Source organism: Mus caroli, chromosome 14 (assembly GCF_900094665.2).
Source record: "Mus caroli chromosome 14, CAROLI_EIJ_v1.1, whole genome shotgun sequence".
Taxonomy (NCBI): domain Eukaryota; kingdom Metazoa; phylum Chordata; class Mammalia; order Rodentia; family Muridae; genus Mus; species Mus caroli.
The window spans coordinates 95,187,350-95,203,595 of record NC_034583.1 but is presented as its reverse complement, the minus strand read 5'-3'; the positions used below and the strand labels follow the sequence as shown (position 1 = coordinate 95,203,595).

At 41.7% G+C, this 16,246-nt stretch overlaps 1 pseudogene; it reads left to right on the top strand.

Moving 5' to 3' along the window:
- The first annotated feature begins 13,455 nt into the window (after positions 1–13,455).
- On the top strand, positions 13,456–15,154 carry LOC110309661 (annotated as a pseudogene).
- The last annotated feature ends 1,092 nt before the right edge of the window (positions 15,155–16,246 follow it).

The window sequence follows — 16,246 nt, the reverse complement described above, 5'->3', positions numbered from 1 at the left end:
TGAGCAAGCAGGTTTCAGGCTGGGGGAGGGGAGACTACAAAAACACAATCCTAAAAGTTGTCTGCTCACACACACACACACACACACATAAATAAGTGTAGTAAAATACAGATGATTTTTAATAAATGTGCTGAGACAACTAAGTAGCTATTTGGAAAAAGATAGACTTGCATTTCCATCTTACATCATTCACAAAAATAACTTCCAAGTTGCCTATGGATCTTAGAAGAAAATATGGGTAAATTCTTCTTTAACCTTGATATTGGGAAGGAGTTATAATTATGCCTCAAAAATCTAGGGGCAGTAATAATGAAGCTGATGTTAAGCTATTTTTCACCATGAAGAAGCTCCTCACCACCAGTAAAGCGAAAGTATACTTCCAAACCAGGAAGGTGTGTACTAATGATGTGTGAAGCACCGTCTGAAAGTCCAATAAGCTAAGAGCACTGGCTGCTCTTCCAGAGGTCCCGAGTTCAATTCCCAGCAACCACATGGTGGATCACAACCGTCTATAGGGGGAATCTGATGCCCTCTTCAGGCAGGCAGTTGTATATGCAGCAGAGCACTTATACATTAAATAAATAAAATAAAATAAAAAAAAAGTTAAAACAGTACTTACTGGGATATTTACAGCATCAAATATTTATGTTTGGAAGAAATGTCTCAAATCAATAATGTTAGTGTCCTATTTAGGAACAAGCTAGGAAAGAAGAAAATAAACCCAGAGCAAGAAGAAGGAAGGAAATAGTGAAGATTAGAGCAGAAAAAGTTTTGAAACCAAGTAACAGTGAGAGTTAGTGAAACAAAAAGGCAATCCTTTGGAGGGGAAAAAGAAGCAAACTTGACCAACCAGAGCCCCGAAGCTCCCAGGAACTAAACCACCAACTAAACAGTACATATGGAGGGACCCATGGCTCCACCTGCATATGTAGCAGAAGATGGCCTTATCTGGCATGAATGGGAGGGGAGTCCCTTGGTCCTGTGAAGGCTTGATGCCTCAGTGTAGGAAAATGCTTGGGTGCTGAAGGGAGAGGAGATGGGTGAGTGAAGGAGCACCCTCATAGAAGCAGGGGACACTGGGGATGGTTGGAGGGGGCGGGCAGGATAGGGGGTTTAACTGGGAAGGATAACATTTGAAATGTAAATAACCAAAATAACCAATAAAATTTTTAAAATGCTAAACAAGACGTAAACTGGATCACCCACCCCCAGTAAGAGTGGAGAAGGACACAAAGTATCAACCTCAGAAACACAAGAGGGAAACTGAAGGGCAGCGCACATAATCCTAACACCTGAGAGGCAGAAGCAGGAGGATCACAAGTTCAGGGCCAGTTTCTGCTGTTGGAAACCTTGTCTCAGAAGCAAAAACAACAAACCAAAGCAAAGGGAAAGAAAAGCATGAAGGGGAATACAGCGCTATGACCCCACAGACAACTGAAGCTCCTAAGTGAGTGTTAGAAACAACCCCAGGTACACACATCTAGTAACCCTTTCGGAAACATTTGAAAACCCCATGCTACTAAAATCCATTTCAATTGAAGTAGGCAGCCTGAATATTCCTACAACCAAAGAATCTGGATTGACAGCATAACATTCTCCAGGAGAAAAACCTAGGTATCAAACATTTCACAACAGAATGATTCCCAGTGTTTAAAGGAACAACTGCCATCTCTTGGAAACACAGAATTCCTCAGCACATGGAGACCCCTAGTTGTGCCAACTGGACTGACAGCTCATTCCCCTCCCCATGCTCACCTCATACAGTAGTGTTTCCTGGGCCCCTCCTGCTGTGCAAGTGTTCTGCTCAGTGCCCTGGTCCTTCCCTCTCTAGCTCCTTCACTGCTTTTCTCTCTTGCTTTCTCCCTTCCTCCCTCTCTCCCTCCTTCCCAACCTCCCTCCCTATTAAGTTTGCACCTACAAACCTGTAAGTCCCTCTGGAGGCTATTAGCAAATAAGATCCAAGCAAAGTAAAAGACATGTAACCAATTGAGACATGCTCAAATTTTAAAGTTCAGTCATGGGAATTTACTGCATTTATAAGGTTAAGGAAGAAACAAATGTTTATTATCAGTTGACATAGAAAAAAAATCTGACAACATTTAACATCTATTCATGATGAAAACTCAATGCATGTGCATACAAGAACTTCTTCTACCTGTGAAGGGCTTCTACAAAAAGCCTACCAATTGTGTAAGTGCATGTGTATATGTATGTATGTATGTATATATGTATATGTGTATGTATGTACCACAGGTAGGATAGTCATATTTCATAAAGCTGATAAAAGTAACAGATGCTCATATTTTATAAAACTGAAATAAAGCTTTTTGGACCCAATGAATTGTGTGGATCAGGCATTTTCAAATTAACACAATACTCGCTTCCTTCTTCCCAAAATACTATATTATCTTCTAACAACCATGGTTTTTGGTTTAAAAAGAATGTCAAGTTTCAAAGTACAGTTTGTTCCACTTTTTTTGTTGTTTTGAGACAGGGTTTCTCTGTAGCCCTGGCTGTCCTGGAACTCACTCTGTAGACTAGGCTGGCCTCAAACTCAGAAACCCACCTGCCTCTGCCTCCCAAGTGCTGGGATTAAAGGCATGCACCACCACTGCCCTTTAAACTCCTTTCTAGTTACAAAATAACAGCTCATTTAACAGCATGGCTCTCAGTGCAGTTAATTACAAAGAAAAGCAACGTCCCGGAGTTTTGAGTTTTCCTTACATATGCCACATCCCAAGTCACTTTGTAACTTATGAGTATATGGAAAGATCGTGTAACTGTGTTACTTTTGAATGAAATAACACGTGAATTTTAGACATGTGTTTTCTTTATTAAATGCAGTGCCAGTGAAAAACATTTATTTCACTCAAAGAATCCTACACTTATTTATGTGGGACATTTGGGAGATGGAGGCTCAGTTTATCTCACCAGCCTCTCAATACAACACACACAGCAATGACTAAATTACCAGCACCACACAAAATTTTCCAAACAAATACAAGAAAAAGAATGCTTTTATTTCTTATCTCTTTTTAAAAATGACTTATTTATTTTCTCTTTCTTTTAGAATATAAACTTCCTAAGAGTCAAAATTATACTAACAAAATAAAGGATTGATATTGATTCTACCTTGACTATTCTGAAAATGTTGATGTTGAAGTCCTGATACTATCTTAGAGTCAAAGTGTGGAGGTGGTGTTTTCTTTTAGATAGAATTTAAATATATAGCTCAGCCTATTCAGAATCCACCTGCTGATATTACAGGTATATCTCATATTGTACCATCTTTCATATTCCTGAGATAAGGCCTTTTAAAAGTAATTAAGATAAAATAAGGTTATATGGGGGAATCCTAATTAAATATGACCTGGATTCTCATAATAAGGAAATTTGAAAACAGACATGTGGGTACACAGAAGACAAGGCGTAGTCATGGGAAAATGACCTTTGTTTTGTTATGGTGACCATCACAATAGAATACAGGGAGTTTTTAGCTTTATCTTTAATGAGGATTAAAAACCACTTAAAGTGTGCTCGACACTAAGGAGAAGACGGACACTTAAATATTTGTTTCATTTGTTAGAATACTCAACATTAAGCCTGGTATGATGATACACATGAGAGACAGAGGTGGGTGAATCAGGAGGTAGAGATTTGTGACTGGATGTGAGTTAGTATGTGAATGCTAGGAACCCAGCGCCCGTCTCCTCTGCAAGAACAAGTGTTCTTAACCACTGAGCCACCTCTCTGGGCCCAATAAGTACAATCTTACAGTGTGTGTTCAGTCAATCTTGTAGAATGACTCAAAAATTGACACATGTAATTAGTGAATGTGATATGAACCTATGATGTATATACTTCTTGAAAAGGTATCACACAGTTCACACATCTTGGGAATGTTTAATACTATGAATATGTCTGTAAATCTGCCCTTGTTCCTTTGTGATAAAAATCAATTGATTTCCAGAAGGTGCTTTATGAAAATGCTTTTTGAGTGTTCGTTCATCAGAGGATAAACTAACTCCACCAATGGGCTGACGTGATCAGAACCAGGAACTCGGTGGTGAGGGAGGAAAAAGTGACGTCTCACATTACCAGTGTTCAGCACCTCAGGTTAATTATTTATTTCTAACTTACAGTGGCGCATTATCAACTTCATAGTGATACCATTATTAAGAATGTATGAGAAGACGATGTAGTAAGTGCTCAAATGTGAGGCTAACTTTCAATTATTCAGTAACAGAAATGAGTAATGCAGATAAGTGGGTAGGAACACATTATACAGCTTGTACGAGATCTACAAAGATCAGGTAGAATGCGGGCTAATTAACATTTCTTCAGTTAAATAATCGCCTGGATATTTTTAAAGTGGGAAAACAACTCTGCAAATTCTAAACCTTTTTAATGGGGAGAAATTAATTACTCCCCAGAACAATTAAAAGTTTGAAAAAGAGTCTTGGTCTGTGAGACAGCGACAGGCTGATGTTTCACAGGTAGGATGTTAGCTCCTTCCGTTTACCAGGCTCTTCTCCACTGACCTTGAGACAACGGCTCTCTGACTTCAAGTTATGAATTTACAGTGGTTAAAGATCACCCATTGGGGAATTTTGGGGCATTCCAGGTCAATGTAGGATCAGTTTCATAACTTCTACCTCTGCGTTTCTCATGGTTCCAGTGCAGTTGAGCTAGGAAAATTACTTTCCATTAATACCTTCTCTGGCAGTAAACATTTATCTCTGGAATATACTTCAAGCAGACATTGTGAATCTATTTTAGACATATAAAGTGGCAACTCAAATTTATTTTCTGTTTAATAAAGACTATATGAAAATATATTTCTACATCCACTTCTGCTTATTATAAATACAATCTTCAGCCCTCCTAATTTTGTAGATCAGGCTGGCCTTGAACTTGTAGAGATGCCTGCCTCTGCCTCTCTAGAGCTAGGATTAAAGATGTGTACTACCACATCTGACATGAACTTTGGGTTTGTTGTTGTTTGTTATATTACAATGCTTCTGCAGGCAAGCAGGGCTTCAATCACCCAATATGTAAGATTCACAAATCTAGTTCCAGAGGATCTGATGCCCTCTTCTGACCTCCACAGGTACCTGTCATGGATATGGCGCATTTACATATGTGCAGGCAAAACACCCATACACATATAATCAATCAATTAAATCAATACTTTGTTTTTCAGAAAGGAAGAGGGATAGTGCTTATTGGCCGACATGCTGGAGTTGGGTGAAGGACTGAGGCAGCATTGTTGTGTACTGATTAGCTGAGAAGGAAGAGGAAGAAGAAAGGGGAATGCTTAGAGAGAATACAGTCTCACGGGGTCACTGTGTTTAGTAGTGCGTAACAGACAACTGCTTTCCTTAGGAGAAAGGGTGAAACCAGTTACTGAATAGCAGTTGTACCACTCAAAGATGTGGCTGCTTTGGTTTTCTGTGGTATTTTGAGCAAGTGAGCAATGTGTCTAGAATAAGAACACCTTTCTAAAAAGTGTGTGTGTGTGTGTGTGTGTGTGTGTGTGTGTGTGTGTGTGTGTAACGGTGGAGAGGGATGGTAGTAGTGCGAGCTTGCCCCAACATATGGAGGTCACTTTTTCTTCTACCCTGTGGGTCCCAGGGATTGAATTTTGGCCATCTGGGTTGGTGGCAAATACCTTTCCTACAACAAAATTCCCAACCAGCTATGGGATGGCCAAATGTGCCAAGCCAGCACGGCAGGGTACCAACAATGCCCACAGCTTCCCTGGATGCCTGTGTTAGACAGTCATGACCAACTGGACATTGAGAAGTATGAAGCAGATTACAGAGAACATAAGAAGTCACCATTCACTTTCCACACAGGGCTTGGATACAGTGGTAGCAGAACCTAATTTGGCATAATCTGAACGAAATCACAGTTGTGACATCCGGCAAATACAACTTCATTATGGTCCGATTCCTATTCACTACCAGACACTTAGCTTTTGGCTAGTATATAAGTAGCAGAAACCTTCTCTCCAGTCTCCATACTCTCCCTCACTTTAAAAAAGAAAAACCTGCTAACATGTTTTGGGTCCAAGAATTATATTAGAAAAGAATCAGCTATTCAAAAATAAAACAAAACAAAACCAGGTAACTAGATGAATTCATCTTGCAGTGAATATCAGAAGAGATCAATACCAAAATGTAGATGAGAATGCAAAAAAAGAAGAAAAAAGGTTTTAAACTAGAAACAGCAAATGAGAAGTGAGAGATCAATTTCTTCCTATTATAAACAATGAGGCAGGAAAACCCCAGACTGGAAAGATGCCCAGAAACAAGAGAGCTGGAAGAGCTGTCTTATTGCCATTTGTTAGAGCAGCATTAAATGTAAACACCACATTTACAAGGAAGAATCCTGAAGGACACTGAACTGTGATTCTATTGTCACGTCATTTGAGTTGACATAACAAACGAGGAATTTCCCTTCGATTGTCTTCCATGTATGTTTATTCAGTCATAATACTTCTATAGTAATTAATACCAGGCACAGAATGTGAGGTCAGAAAATCTATTTACTTTAAGAAGCTCTTACCCTGGGGTCCTTAGACAAATTCAGAGGATCTTGGAACTTGATTGGGTGAAAAACATGACAAAATTGTTTTCAGTAACAGTTGGCTGAAATTCAGATACTCCTTTCGGTATGAATATTGGCAAATATCTTAGTCTCTTTGACTTTGCCACCATAGAAATCGCAGATGTTTTCATATTATGGTGAATGCATTGGAGATATCTCAAAGCATTATTTAATCATGTCACCCAGTCGGAAACACTCTGTAGTTAATCTCCCCCTCCTGTTTATAGATTCACGCAAACACGGTGGATGGCTAAGCAAAGAGGGACACGGGGCCACCAGATGGTCATTCTGTAAAACTTCATCATACAATTTTAACACAAACAGATTTAGGGGATTTGGATATTTACATCTCTTGCCACCCAATTCGTATGCTGAAATTCTACTTCCTGGAAGTGAGGATAGAGGGCCAGTAAGATGGCTCAGCATGAATGGCCCCCACGGGCGCATATGTCTGAATGCTTAAGTTACCAGGGAGTGGCACTATGTGTTGGAAGAGGTGACTCAGTATGGGTGGGCTTTGGGGCTCCAAAAGCTCCAGCCAGTACCCCGGCATCTCTCTTCTCTCCCCCTACATCCTTTTTCTCAGCTATGAATTCAGCACCTTGCTTACTGCCATGCTCCCTACCGTGATGATAATGAACTAAGTCTCTGAAACTCTATGCGAGCCGTTCATTAAATGCTTCATTTCCTAGGAGTTGCCTCGGTCTTGGTGTCTCTCCACAGCAGTACAGCAGTGAGTAAGACACCATGCATGACTAACGGCCTGGGTTTCACCCCCAGAATCCACAGTTGAAGAGGACTGACGCCCTCAAGTTGGCCTCTGAACTCAGCACATCTGTACCTGCACACGCGCGCATGCGCACACACACACATTTTAAAATGACTTTTCCTCTTCATTCAATCCCCACAATCCCCACATACAGCGACATATAGGAAATATATATGATAGGGGATTCTTACTGGGACAACTTGGCCATTTGGCAACCTGATCTTAAAGTTCCAGCCTCGAGAACTGTGGGGAATGCAGTTGTTTTAAACACTCAGCATAGATTAATTTCTTATGGCTTCCCAAACTAACTAAACAGTATTCTTTGAGAGAATTTATCCATTTCTTATGCAAACTTTAATTACATCTGTGAAAATATATGTTTAAGAGGATACTCACTCTAATCTGGGAGACATTCCTGAAACATCCTACCCCAACACCTTCCTTCCCCACATGCTAGGACCCCAGCAAGCCCAGCAACCATGATCTCTGCCTCTCCCTATTGGCCTTTCATCTTCTTTCCAGCCCACACCTCCACCTGCAGTCAAGGATCTGCATCCCATATCCTATCCCACAGCTCTGCTTGCCTTGTGAGAGACCTGGGGCTATCTAGGACAACCACTCCGAGAGGCTTACTACTCCCAGGACTACCATGCCAACACCAGAAACAACCTTTTGGCAAAAGGCAAGTGCAAGAACTTAGTCAACAGAAGCCAGTGTGAAGCACCATCAGAATCTAGCTTTCCTACTACAGAAAGCCCTGGATATCCCAACACATCTGAAGAGCATATTATAGCTTTAAATCTCATCTCATGAAGATAGAGACCTTTAAAGAGGATACAAATAAATCCTTTAAAGAAACACAGGCAAATACAATCAAACAGGTAGAAACTCTTAAAGAAGATACAAATAAATCCTTTAAAGAAACACAGGAAAATACAACTAAGCAGGTGAAGAAAATGAATAAAACAGTCCAAGACCTAAAAAAATAGAAATAGAAACAATTTAAAAAAGAAAACAGAGGCAATCCTGGAGATGGAAAATCTAGGAACAAGAACAGGAACTACACATGCAAGCATCACCAACAGAACACAAGAGATGGAAAAGAGAATCTCAGACATAGAAGATACCACAAAAGATACTAATACAAAGAAAACACCAAATGTAAAACATTTCTAACTCAAAACACCCAGGAAATTCAGGACACTAGAAAAAGACAAAACCTAAAAATAATAGGAATGGAAGAGGGTGAAGATTCCTAGTTCAAAGAGCCAGAAAACATCTTTGACAAAGTCATAGAAGAAAACTTCTCTATTATAAAGAAAGAGGTGGCTGTAAACATACAGGAAGCTTACAGAACACCAGATAGATTGGGCCAGAAAAGAAAATACTCCTCTCACATAATAATCAAAACACTAAATGTACAGAAGAAAGAAAGAATATTAAAACCCAAGGGGAAGTGACTAAGAATCACATAAAGGCAGACCTTTCAGAATTAACCCTGATGTCTCAACAGAGACTTTAAAAGCCAGAAGATCCTAAACAGGTCTTGCAGACCCTAAGAGACCACAGATGCCAGCCCAGGATGCTATACCCAGCAAAATTTTCAATCACCATAGATGGAGAAACCAAGATATTCTCCATGACAAAGCCAAATTTAAACAATATTTTTGTACTAATTCATCCCTGCAGAGGATGCTAGAAGGAAAACTACAACACAAGAGAATAATTACATCCAAGAAAACACAAGAAATTAATCATCTCACAGCAAACCAAAAGAAGAGAATCATATACACATACTATCACCATCAACACCAAAATAACAGTGTACTAGCTGGTTTTGTGTGTCAACTTGACACAGCTGGAGTTATCACAGAGAAAGGAGCTTCAGTTGAGGAAGTGCCTCCATGAGATCCAACTGTAAGGCATTTTCTCAATTAGTGATCAAGGGGAAAAGGACCCTTGTGGGTGGGACCATCTCTGGGCTGGTACTCTTGATTCTATAAGAAAGCAGGTTGAGCAAGCCAGGGGAAGCAAGCCAGTAAGGAACATCCTTCTATGGCCTTTGCATCAGCTCCTGCTTCCTGACCTGCTTGAGTTCCAGTCCCGACTTCCTTTGGTGATGAACAACAGTATGGAAGTGTAAGCCAAATAAACCCTTTCCTCCCCAACTTGCTTCTTGGTCATGATGTTTGTGCAGGAATAGAAACCCTGACTAAGACAAACAGAAACTAACAATCATTGGTTATTAATATCTCTCAACGTCAATGGACTCAATTCCCCAATAAAATGACATAGGCTAACAGACTGGATACATAAACAGGATCCATCATTCTGCTACATAAAAGAAACACACGTCAGCAACAATGCTCAGAGTAAAGAGCTAGAAAAAGGTTTTCCAAGTAAACAGACCCAAGAAACAAGCTGGAGTAGCCATTCTAATATCTAGTAAAATAGACTTTAAACCAAAAGTAACCATAAGAGATGAGGAAGGACACCTCAAACTCAAAGGAAAAACCCACCAAAAGGAAGTCTTAATTCTGAACATCTATGCCTCAAGTGCAAGGGCACCTACATTCATGAAACATTTCTAAAGCTCAAGTCACACACTGAGCCCAACACAATAGTGGGTAAAAGTGGCCTTGCCACTTTTACCAGTAGACAGGTCATCAAAACAGAACCTAAATAGAAAAACAATGAAACTAACACGTTATTAACTAAATCGATCTAACAGATATCTACAGAACCTTTCACCTTTTACATATACTTTCTCTCAGCACCACATGAAACCCCCAAAATTGAGCATATAATCAGGCACAAAGCAAGCCTCAACAGACACAAATAGATTGAAATAACCCTGTGGGTATTATCAGATCCTCATGGAGTCAGGCTGGACTTCCAAAACAGAACCAACCAAAAGCCGGCACACTCATGGAAACTGATCATTTGGTCAGGGAAGAAATAAAGAAAGAGATTGGGGCTGGAGAGATGGCTCAATAGTTAAGAAGCACTGACTGCTCTTCCAAAGAGCCCGAGTTCAATTCTCAGCAACCACATGGTGGTTCTCAACCATCTGTAATGGGATCCAATTCCCTTTTCTGGTGTGTCCAAAGACAACTACTGTGTACTCATATACATAAAATAAATAAATCTTTTAAAAAAGAAAAGGAAGTCAAAGACTTTCTAGACTTCAATGAAAATGAAGGTACAACCTACCCAAACTTATAGGACACAATGAAAGCAGTGCTAAGAGGAAAGTTTATTAAGTAAGGCATTAAGTGCCTTCATGAAGAAATTGGAAAGATCTCATTGTATTAGTCGGGGTTCTCTAGAGTCATAGAACTTATGGATAGTCTCTATATAGTAAAGGAATTTATTGATGACTTACAGTCTGCAGCCCAATTCCCAACAATGGTTCAGTAGTAACTGTGAATGGAAGTCCAAGGATCTAGCAGTTACTCAGTCTCACACAGCAAGCAGGCGAAGGAACAAGAGCAAGACTCCCTTCTTCCAATGTCCTTATATTGTCTCCAGCAGAAGGTGTAGCCCAGATTAAAGGTGTGTTCCACCACACCTTTAATCCCGGATGACCTTGAATTTGGAGATTTAATCTTCTGGAATCCATAGCCACTATGCCTCAAGATCTCCATACCAAGATCCAGATCAGAAACTTCTATCTCCCAGCCTCCAGATAAGGATGACTGGTGAGCCTTCCAATTCTGGATAGTAGTTCATTCCAAATATAGTCAAGTTGACAACCAGGAACAGCCACTACACTCATACTAGCAACATAACAACACAGCTGAAAGCTCTAGAACAAAAAGAAGCAAACACAACCAAGAAGAGTAGATGGCAGGAAATAATCAAACTTGGGGCTGAAATCAATCAATTAGAAACAAAGAGAAGAACACAAAGAATCAACAAAAGCAAGAGCTGGTCCTGAAAGACTCCCAGAGGAGCCCCTCGCTCAGGCCTCAGGACAATAGCAGACACCAAGAACTCACGATAGACCGAGCTTGTTGCAAACCACATGAGGCTTTATTTGGGGAAAGCCAGAGCTCTGGGGACGACTCATATCCCACGAAGGGGTAGAGGAGTCGACCTCGAGAGGAAAGAGGTCCCAGTTTTTATAGGCCCTCAGTGGAGAAAGAAGGGGGGGGAGTAGGGGATTTCCAGATCTAAACAATGTGTATTCTCAAGAAATGGGTATGGGAGGGGTACAAGGAAAGAGTCTGGTGCAGGTGTAGCAACTCAGGATTGGCCGGGCTGTGGTTGCTGGGGAGATTTTCTGACTCTTTCTCAGCAACCAATATCACAAACACCTGGCAATGGGCTTCATCAGTGGGCACACACATGGGTCAAGGAATGGTCAAAACATTGGCAGACACACAGGTTCAAGGAGTGGCCAGAGCATTGTGCACCTCTATTTTTCAAAATCAGTGAAGCTAGTTCTGCTAACATCTATCTTGCCAATTTCAGGGCTTCTGTGTCCTTTTACATTCTGTCAGGATCTTTCAGTCCTTTATGGAAAATCAACAAGATAGAGAAATCCTTAGCCAAACTAACTAAAAAGAACAGACAGGATCCAAAGATTTGCAAAACCAGAAATGAAAAGGGAGAAATAACAACACACTGAGGAAAAAAAAAATCATCAGATCCTACTAAAAAGGCTATTTTCCACAAAACTAGAAAATCTAAACAAAATGGATGATTTTCTAAACAGAGACCACTTACCAAAGTTAAATCAAAATCAGGCAAACTATCTAAACAGTCCTGTAACCCCCTAAGGAAATAGAAGCAGTCCTTAAAGTCTCCCAACCAAAAAAAAAAAAAAAACAAACCCTGGATTGGATGGCCCCCTGCCATGGCCTATTGATACATAACGTATCAAAGGTCTGACTATATGCTTCATACATAGAATCAGTGTTTTTTTCCTCCAATTTTTTTATTAGGTATTTACTTCATTTACATTTCAAATACTATCCTGAAAGTCCCCTATACCCTCCCCCCCAACCCCCCTAAACCAACCAATCCCACTTCTTGGCCCTGGTGTTCCCCTGTACTGGAGCATATAAAGTTTGCAAGACCAAGGGCCCTCTCTTCCCAATGATGGCCGACTAGGCCGTCTTCTGCTAAAAATGCAGCTAGAGACACGAGCTCTGGGAGTACAGGTTAGTTCATATTGTTGTTCCACCTATAGGGTTGCAGATCCCTTCAGCTCCTTGGGTACTTTCTCTAGCTCCTCCATTGGGGGCCCTGTGATCCATCCGATAGCTGACTGTGAGCATCCACTTCTGTGTTTGCCAGGCACTGTTTGTGTTTGCCTCACAAGAGACAGCTATATCAGGGTCCCTTCAGCAAAATCTTGCTGGCGTATGCAATAGTGTCTGCATTTGGTGGCTGATTATGGGATGGATCCCTGGGTGGGGCAGTGTCTGGATGGTCCATGGGTTGGATGGTTTTAGTGTATAATTCTATCAAATTTTCAAAGAAGGCTAATACCAGCACTCCACAAGCTAAATCAACAAAATAGAAATAGAAAGAGCACCTAATCATTCTGAGGCCACAGTCACCTGGATACCTAAACCACACAAAGACCCAACAAAGAAAGAGAACTTTAAACGAACTACATTTATGAACATAGATGCAAAAATACTCAATAAAATTCTCACAAACTGAATTTAAGAACACATCAAAAATATCATTCACCATGATAAAGTGGGCTTCAGGAATGCAGGGATGGTTTAATATAGGAAAATCTATCAATGTAATCAACTATATAAACAAACTAAAAGAAAATCACATGTCCCTCAACTGAAGAATTAATACAGAAATTGTGGTTCACAATGGAATGCTATTCAGCTATTAAAAACAAGAACATCATGAATTTTGCAGGGAAATGATGGAACTAGAAAATATCCTGGAGTTTGATCCCCAGCACCCATGTAAATGCTGGGCCTGGTGGCGCACACGGGGCAGCAGAGACAGATACCGATGGCAACGGATACATCAGCTGCAATGAGCTGCATCACTTCAAGGACGCCTGCTGGCCTCTGCCTGGGTACGGAGTGAGAGAAATTGCAGAAAACCTGATGGCCACAGGTAATCTGGACCAAGATAGAAAGATAAGCTTTGATGAGTTTATCAAGGTCTTCCATGGCTTAAAAAGCACCGAGGTTGCCAAAACCTTCCGGAAAGCTATCAACAAGAAGAAAGGGCTCTGTGCGATTGGCGGCACCTCCGAGTAGTCCAGCGTTGGTACCCAGCACTCTTAGTCAGAGGAAGAAAAGTATGCCTCCGTCAACTGGATAAACATAGCCCTGGAGAATGACCCCGACTACCGGCACATCATCCCCATGAACCCCAACACCGACAATCTCTTCAATGCTGTAGGCGATGGCATAGTTCTTTGTAAAATGATCAACCTGCCCATGCCAGACACAATTGAGAGAACGATCAACAAGAAAAAGCTCACACCGTTCACCATTCGGGAAAACTTGAACTTGGCTCTCAACTCTGCCTTGGCCATCGGGTGCCACGTAGTTAATATAGGGGCCGAGGACTTGAAGGAGGGCAAGCCTTACCTGATCCTGGGACTTCTGTGGCAAGTCATCAAGATTGGGTTGTTTGCTGACATTGAACTCGGCAGAAATGAAGCTCTGATTGCTCTTTTGCGAGGAGAGAGCCTAGAGGATTTGATGAAGTTGTCTCCCGAAGAACTAAGTCCTGCTGCGGTGGGCTAACTACCACCTAGAAGACGCAGGCTGCACCCAAATCACCAACTTCAGCACCGACATCAAGGACTCCAAAGCTTATTGCCACCTGCTCGAGCAAGTGGCTCCAAAAGAAGATGAAGGGATCCCAGCTGTTGTGATTGACACATCAGGACTGAAGGAGAAGGATGACATCCAGAGTGCAGAGCAACAGGCAGAGAGGCTGGGCTGCCGGCAGTTTGTCACAGCTACGGATGTTGTCCGAGGGAACCCCAAGTTGAACCTGGCCTTCATTGCCAACCTCTTTACCAAATACCCTGTCTTACACAAACCAGAGAACCAGGACATTGACTGGGGGGCTCTCGAAGGTGAGACGAGGGAAGCAGGGCCGTTGAGGAACTGGGAGTTAACCCTCGAGTCAATCATTTATACAGCGACTTATTGGATGCCTCAGTCATTTTCCAGCTCTATGAAAAGATCAAAGTCCCTGTTGACTGGGACAGAGTAAACAAACCTCCATACCCCAAGCTGGGGGGCAATGTGAAAAAGCTGGAGAACTGTAATTATGCAGTGGATCTGGGGAAGAATCAAGCAAAATTCTCCCTGGTTGGCATCGCAGGACAAGACCTCAATGAAGGAAACCACACTCTCACGCTGGCACTGGTTTGGCAGCACGTGAGAAGGTACACACTGGATATCCTGGACGATATCGGAAGTGGACCGAAGGTCAATGATGACATTGTCAACTGGGTGAATACGACCTTGAAGGAGGCGCAGAAAAGCTCGTCCATTGCTAGCTTCAAGGACCCAAAGATCAGTACCAGCCTCCCGGTTCTGGATCTCATTGATGCCATTCAGCCAGGTACCATAAACTATGACCTTCTAAAGACAGAAAACCTGGATGACGAAGAGAAACTCAACAATGCAAAGTATGCCATCTCTATGGCCAGAAAAAATCGGAGCAAGGGTGTACGCCCTCCCAGAAGACCTGGTTGAAGTGAACCCCAAAATGGTCATGACAGTGTTTGCCTGCCTGGTGGGGAAAGGGATGAAGAGGGTGTAAGTCCCAGAGAAGTAAGCCAGAAATCGACATAGACAAGCCTGAGGGGTCAGCACATGGTGCTCCCAGGATGCAGAGGACCATTCAGCCATTGCAAAGTCCTGAACCTTGGAGACATTATTTGAAATTCACATATTTCTTCAACCAAGTAGCTTCTGCTATAATTAGCAATACGTGCTTCTCTTTTGTTGTTGTTTTTTTTTTTTTTTTTTCAGAAGATGTACTCGCCTACAGATTGTTTTTTTTTCTATTCTTTGAAACTCTACCAGGAAAAAAAAAGTTAAAAAGAAGTTATTTCCAGATGCTTCCCCCTCCCCTCCCCCCTTGCTTTCACTGGTAGTCAAGTATATAAACTACAGTGTTCTTAAGGGTCGCCTGATCTCTTGAGCCAGCTTGATCTAGCTGCTCTTGGCCTTGTTCAGACTGAGGACCTAGAAAAGATCATCAAACTTGCCTTAAATAAACCCTCTCAACTAGAGGTCAACACTGGGTGGGCACAGCCCGTCCTTGCATCTCCTTCTACCAGTCTGTGTCCCTGTCAGTTTGCTCCATTCCCCTCAGAACCATACCTGCTCTGTGGTCCCCGGTTTTGTTTTGTTTTTGTTTTGTTTTATTTTTGCCAGCCTTGTCTCTAGGCTACTGGAGTATCTTGACAATCAGTCAAGGTCTCAAGAGTCTCTGGGAGACTGCAACACTGGGGACTCAAGGAAAGTGTAATAGAGAGTAGAACCACTAGGGGGCAGCATGGTGGGACCACGAAGCATCTACCTTTCTGAAGGCCTTTAACCCCACTTGTTAGAGAGCTGCTTATGGTGTTGATAAAATGCCTGATGATAGTTGGAAGCAATCCTGCTCAACTTCATTTGCTTTTAGACATCGGCATATCTGATTGCTGCCCAGCCATATTACCAAGCCTCACTTTGCTGGTACTACGGAAGCTTTTTGCCACCTAAAATATCTGGAAGGGGGGCATTGATATGTGCCAATAATCTATGTCCCTGCCTCACCCAAATGCTTACACAGGCCCATACACACATGTAGCTGGATGTTGAGAGTAGAATGTTGACTAGGAACTGACTGGAATTCAGAACAAAG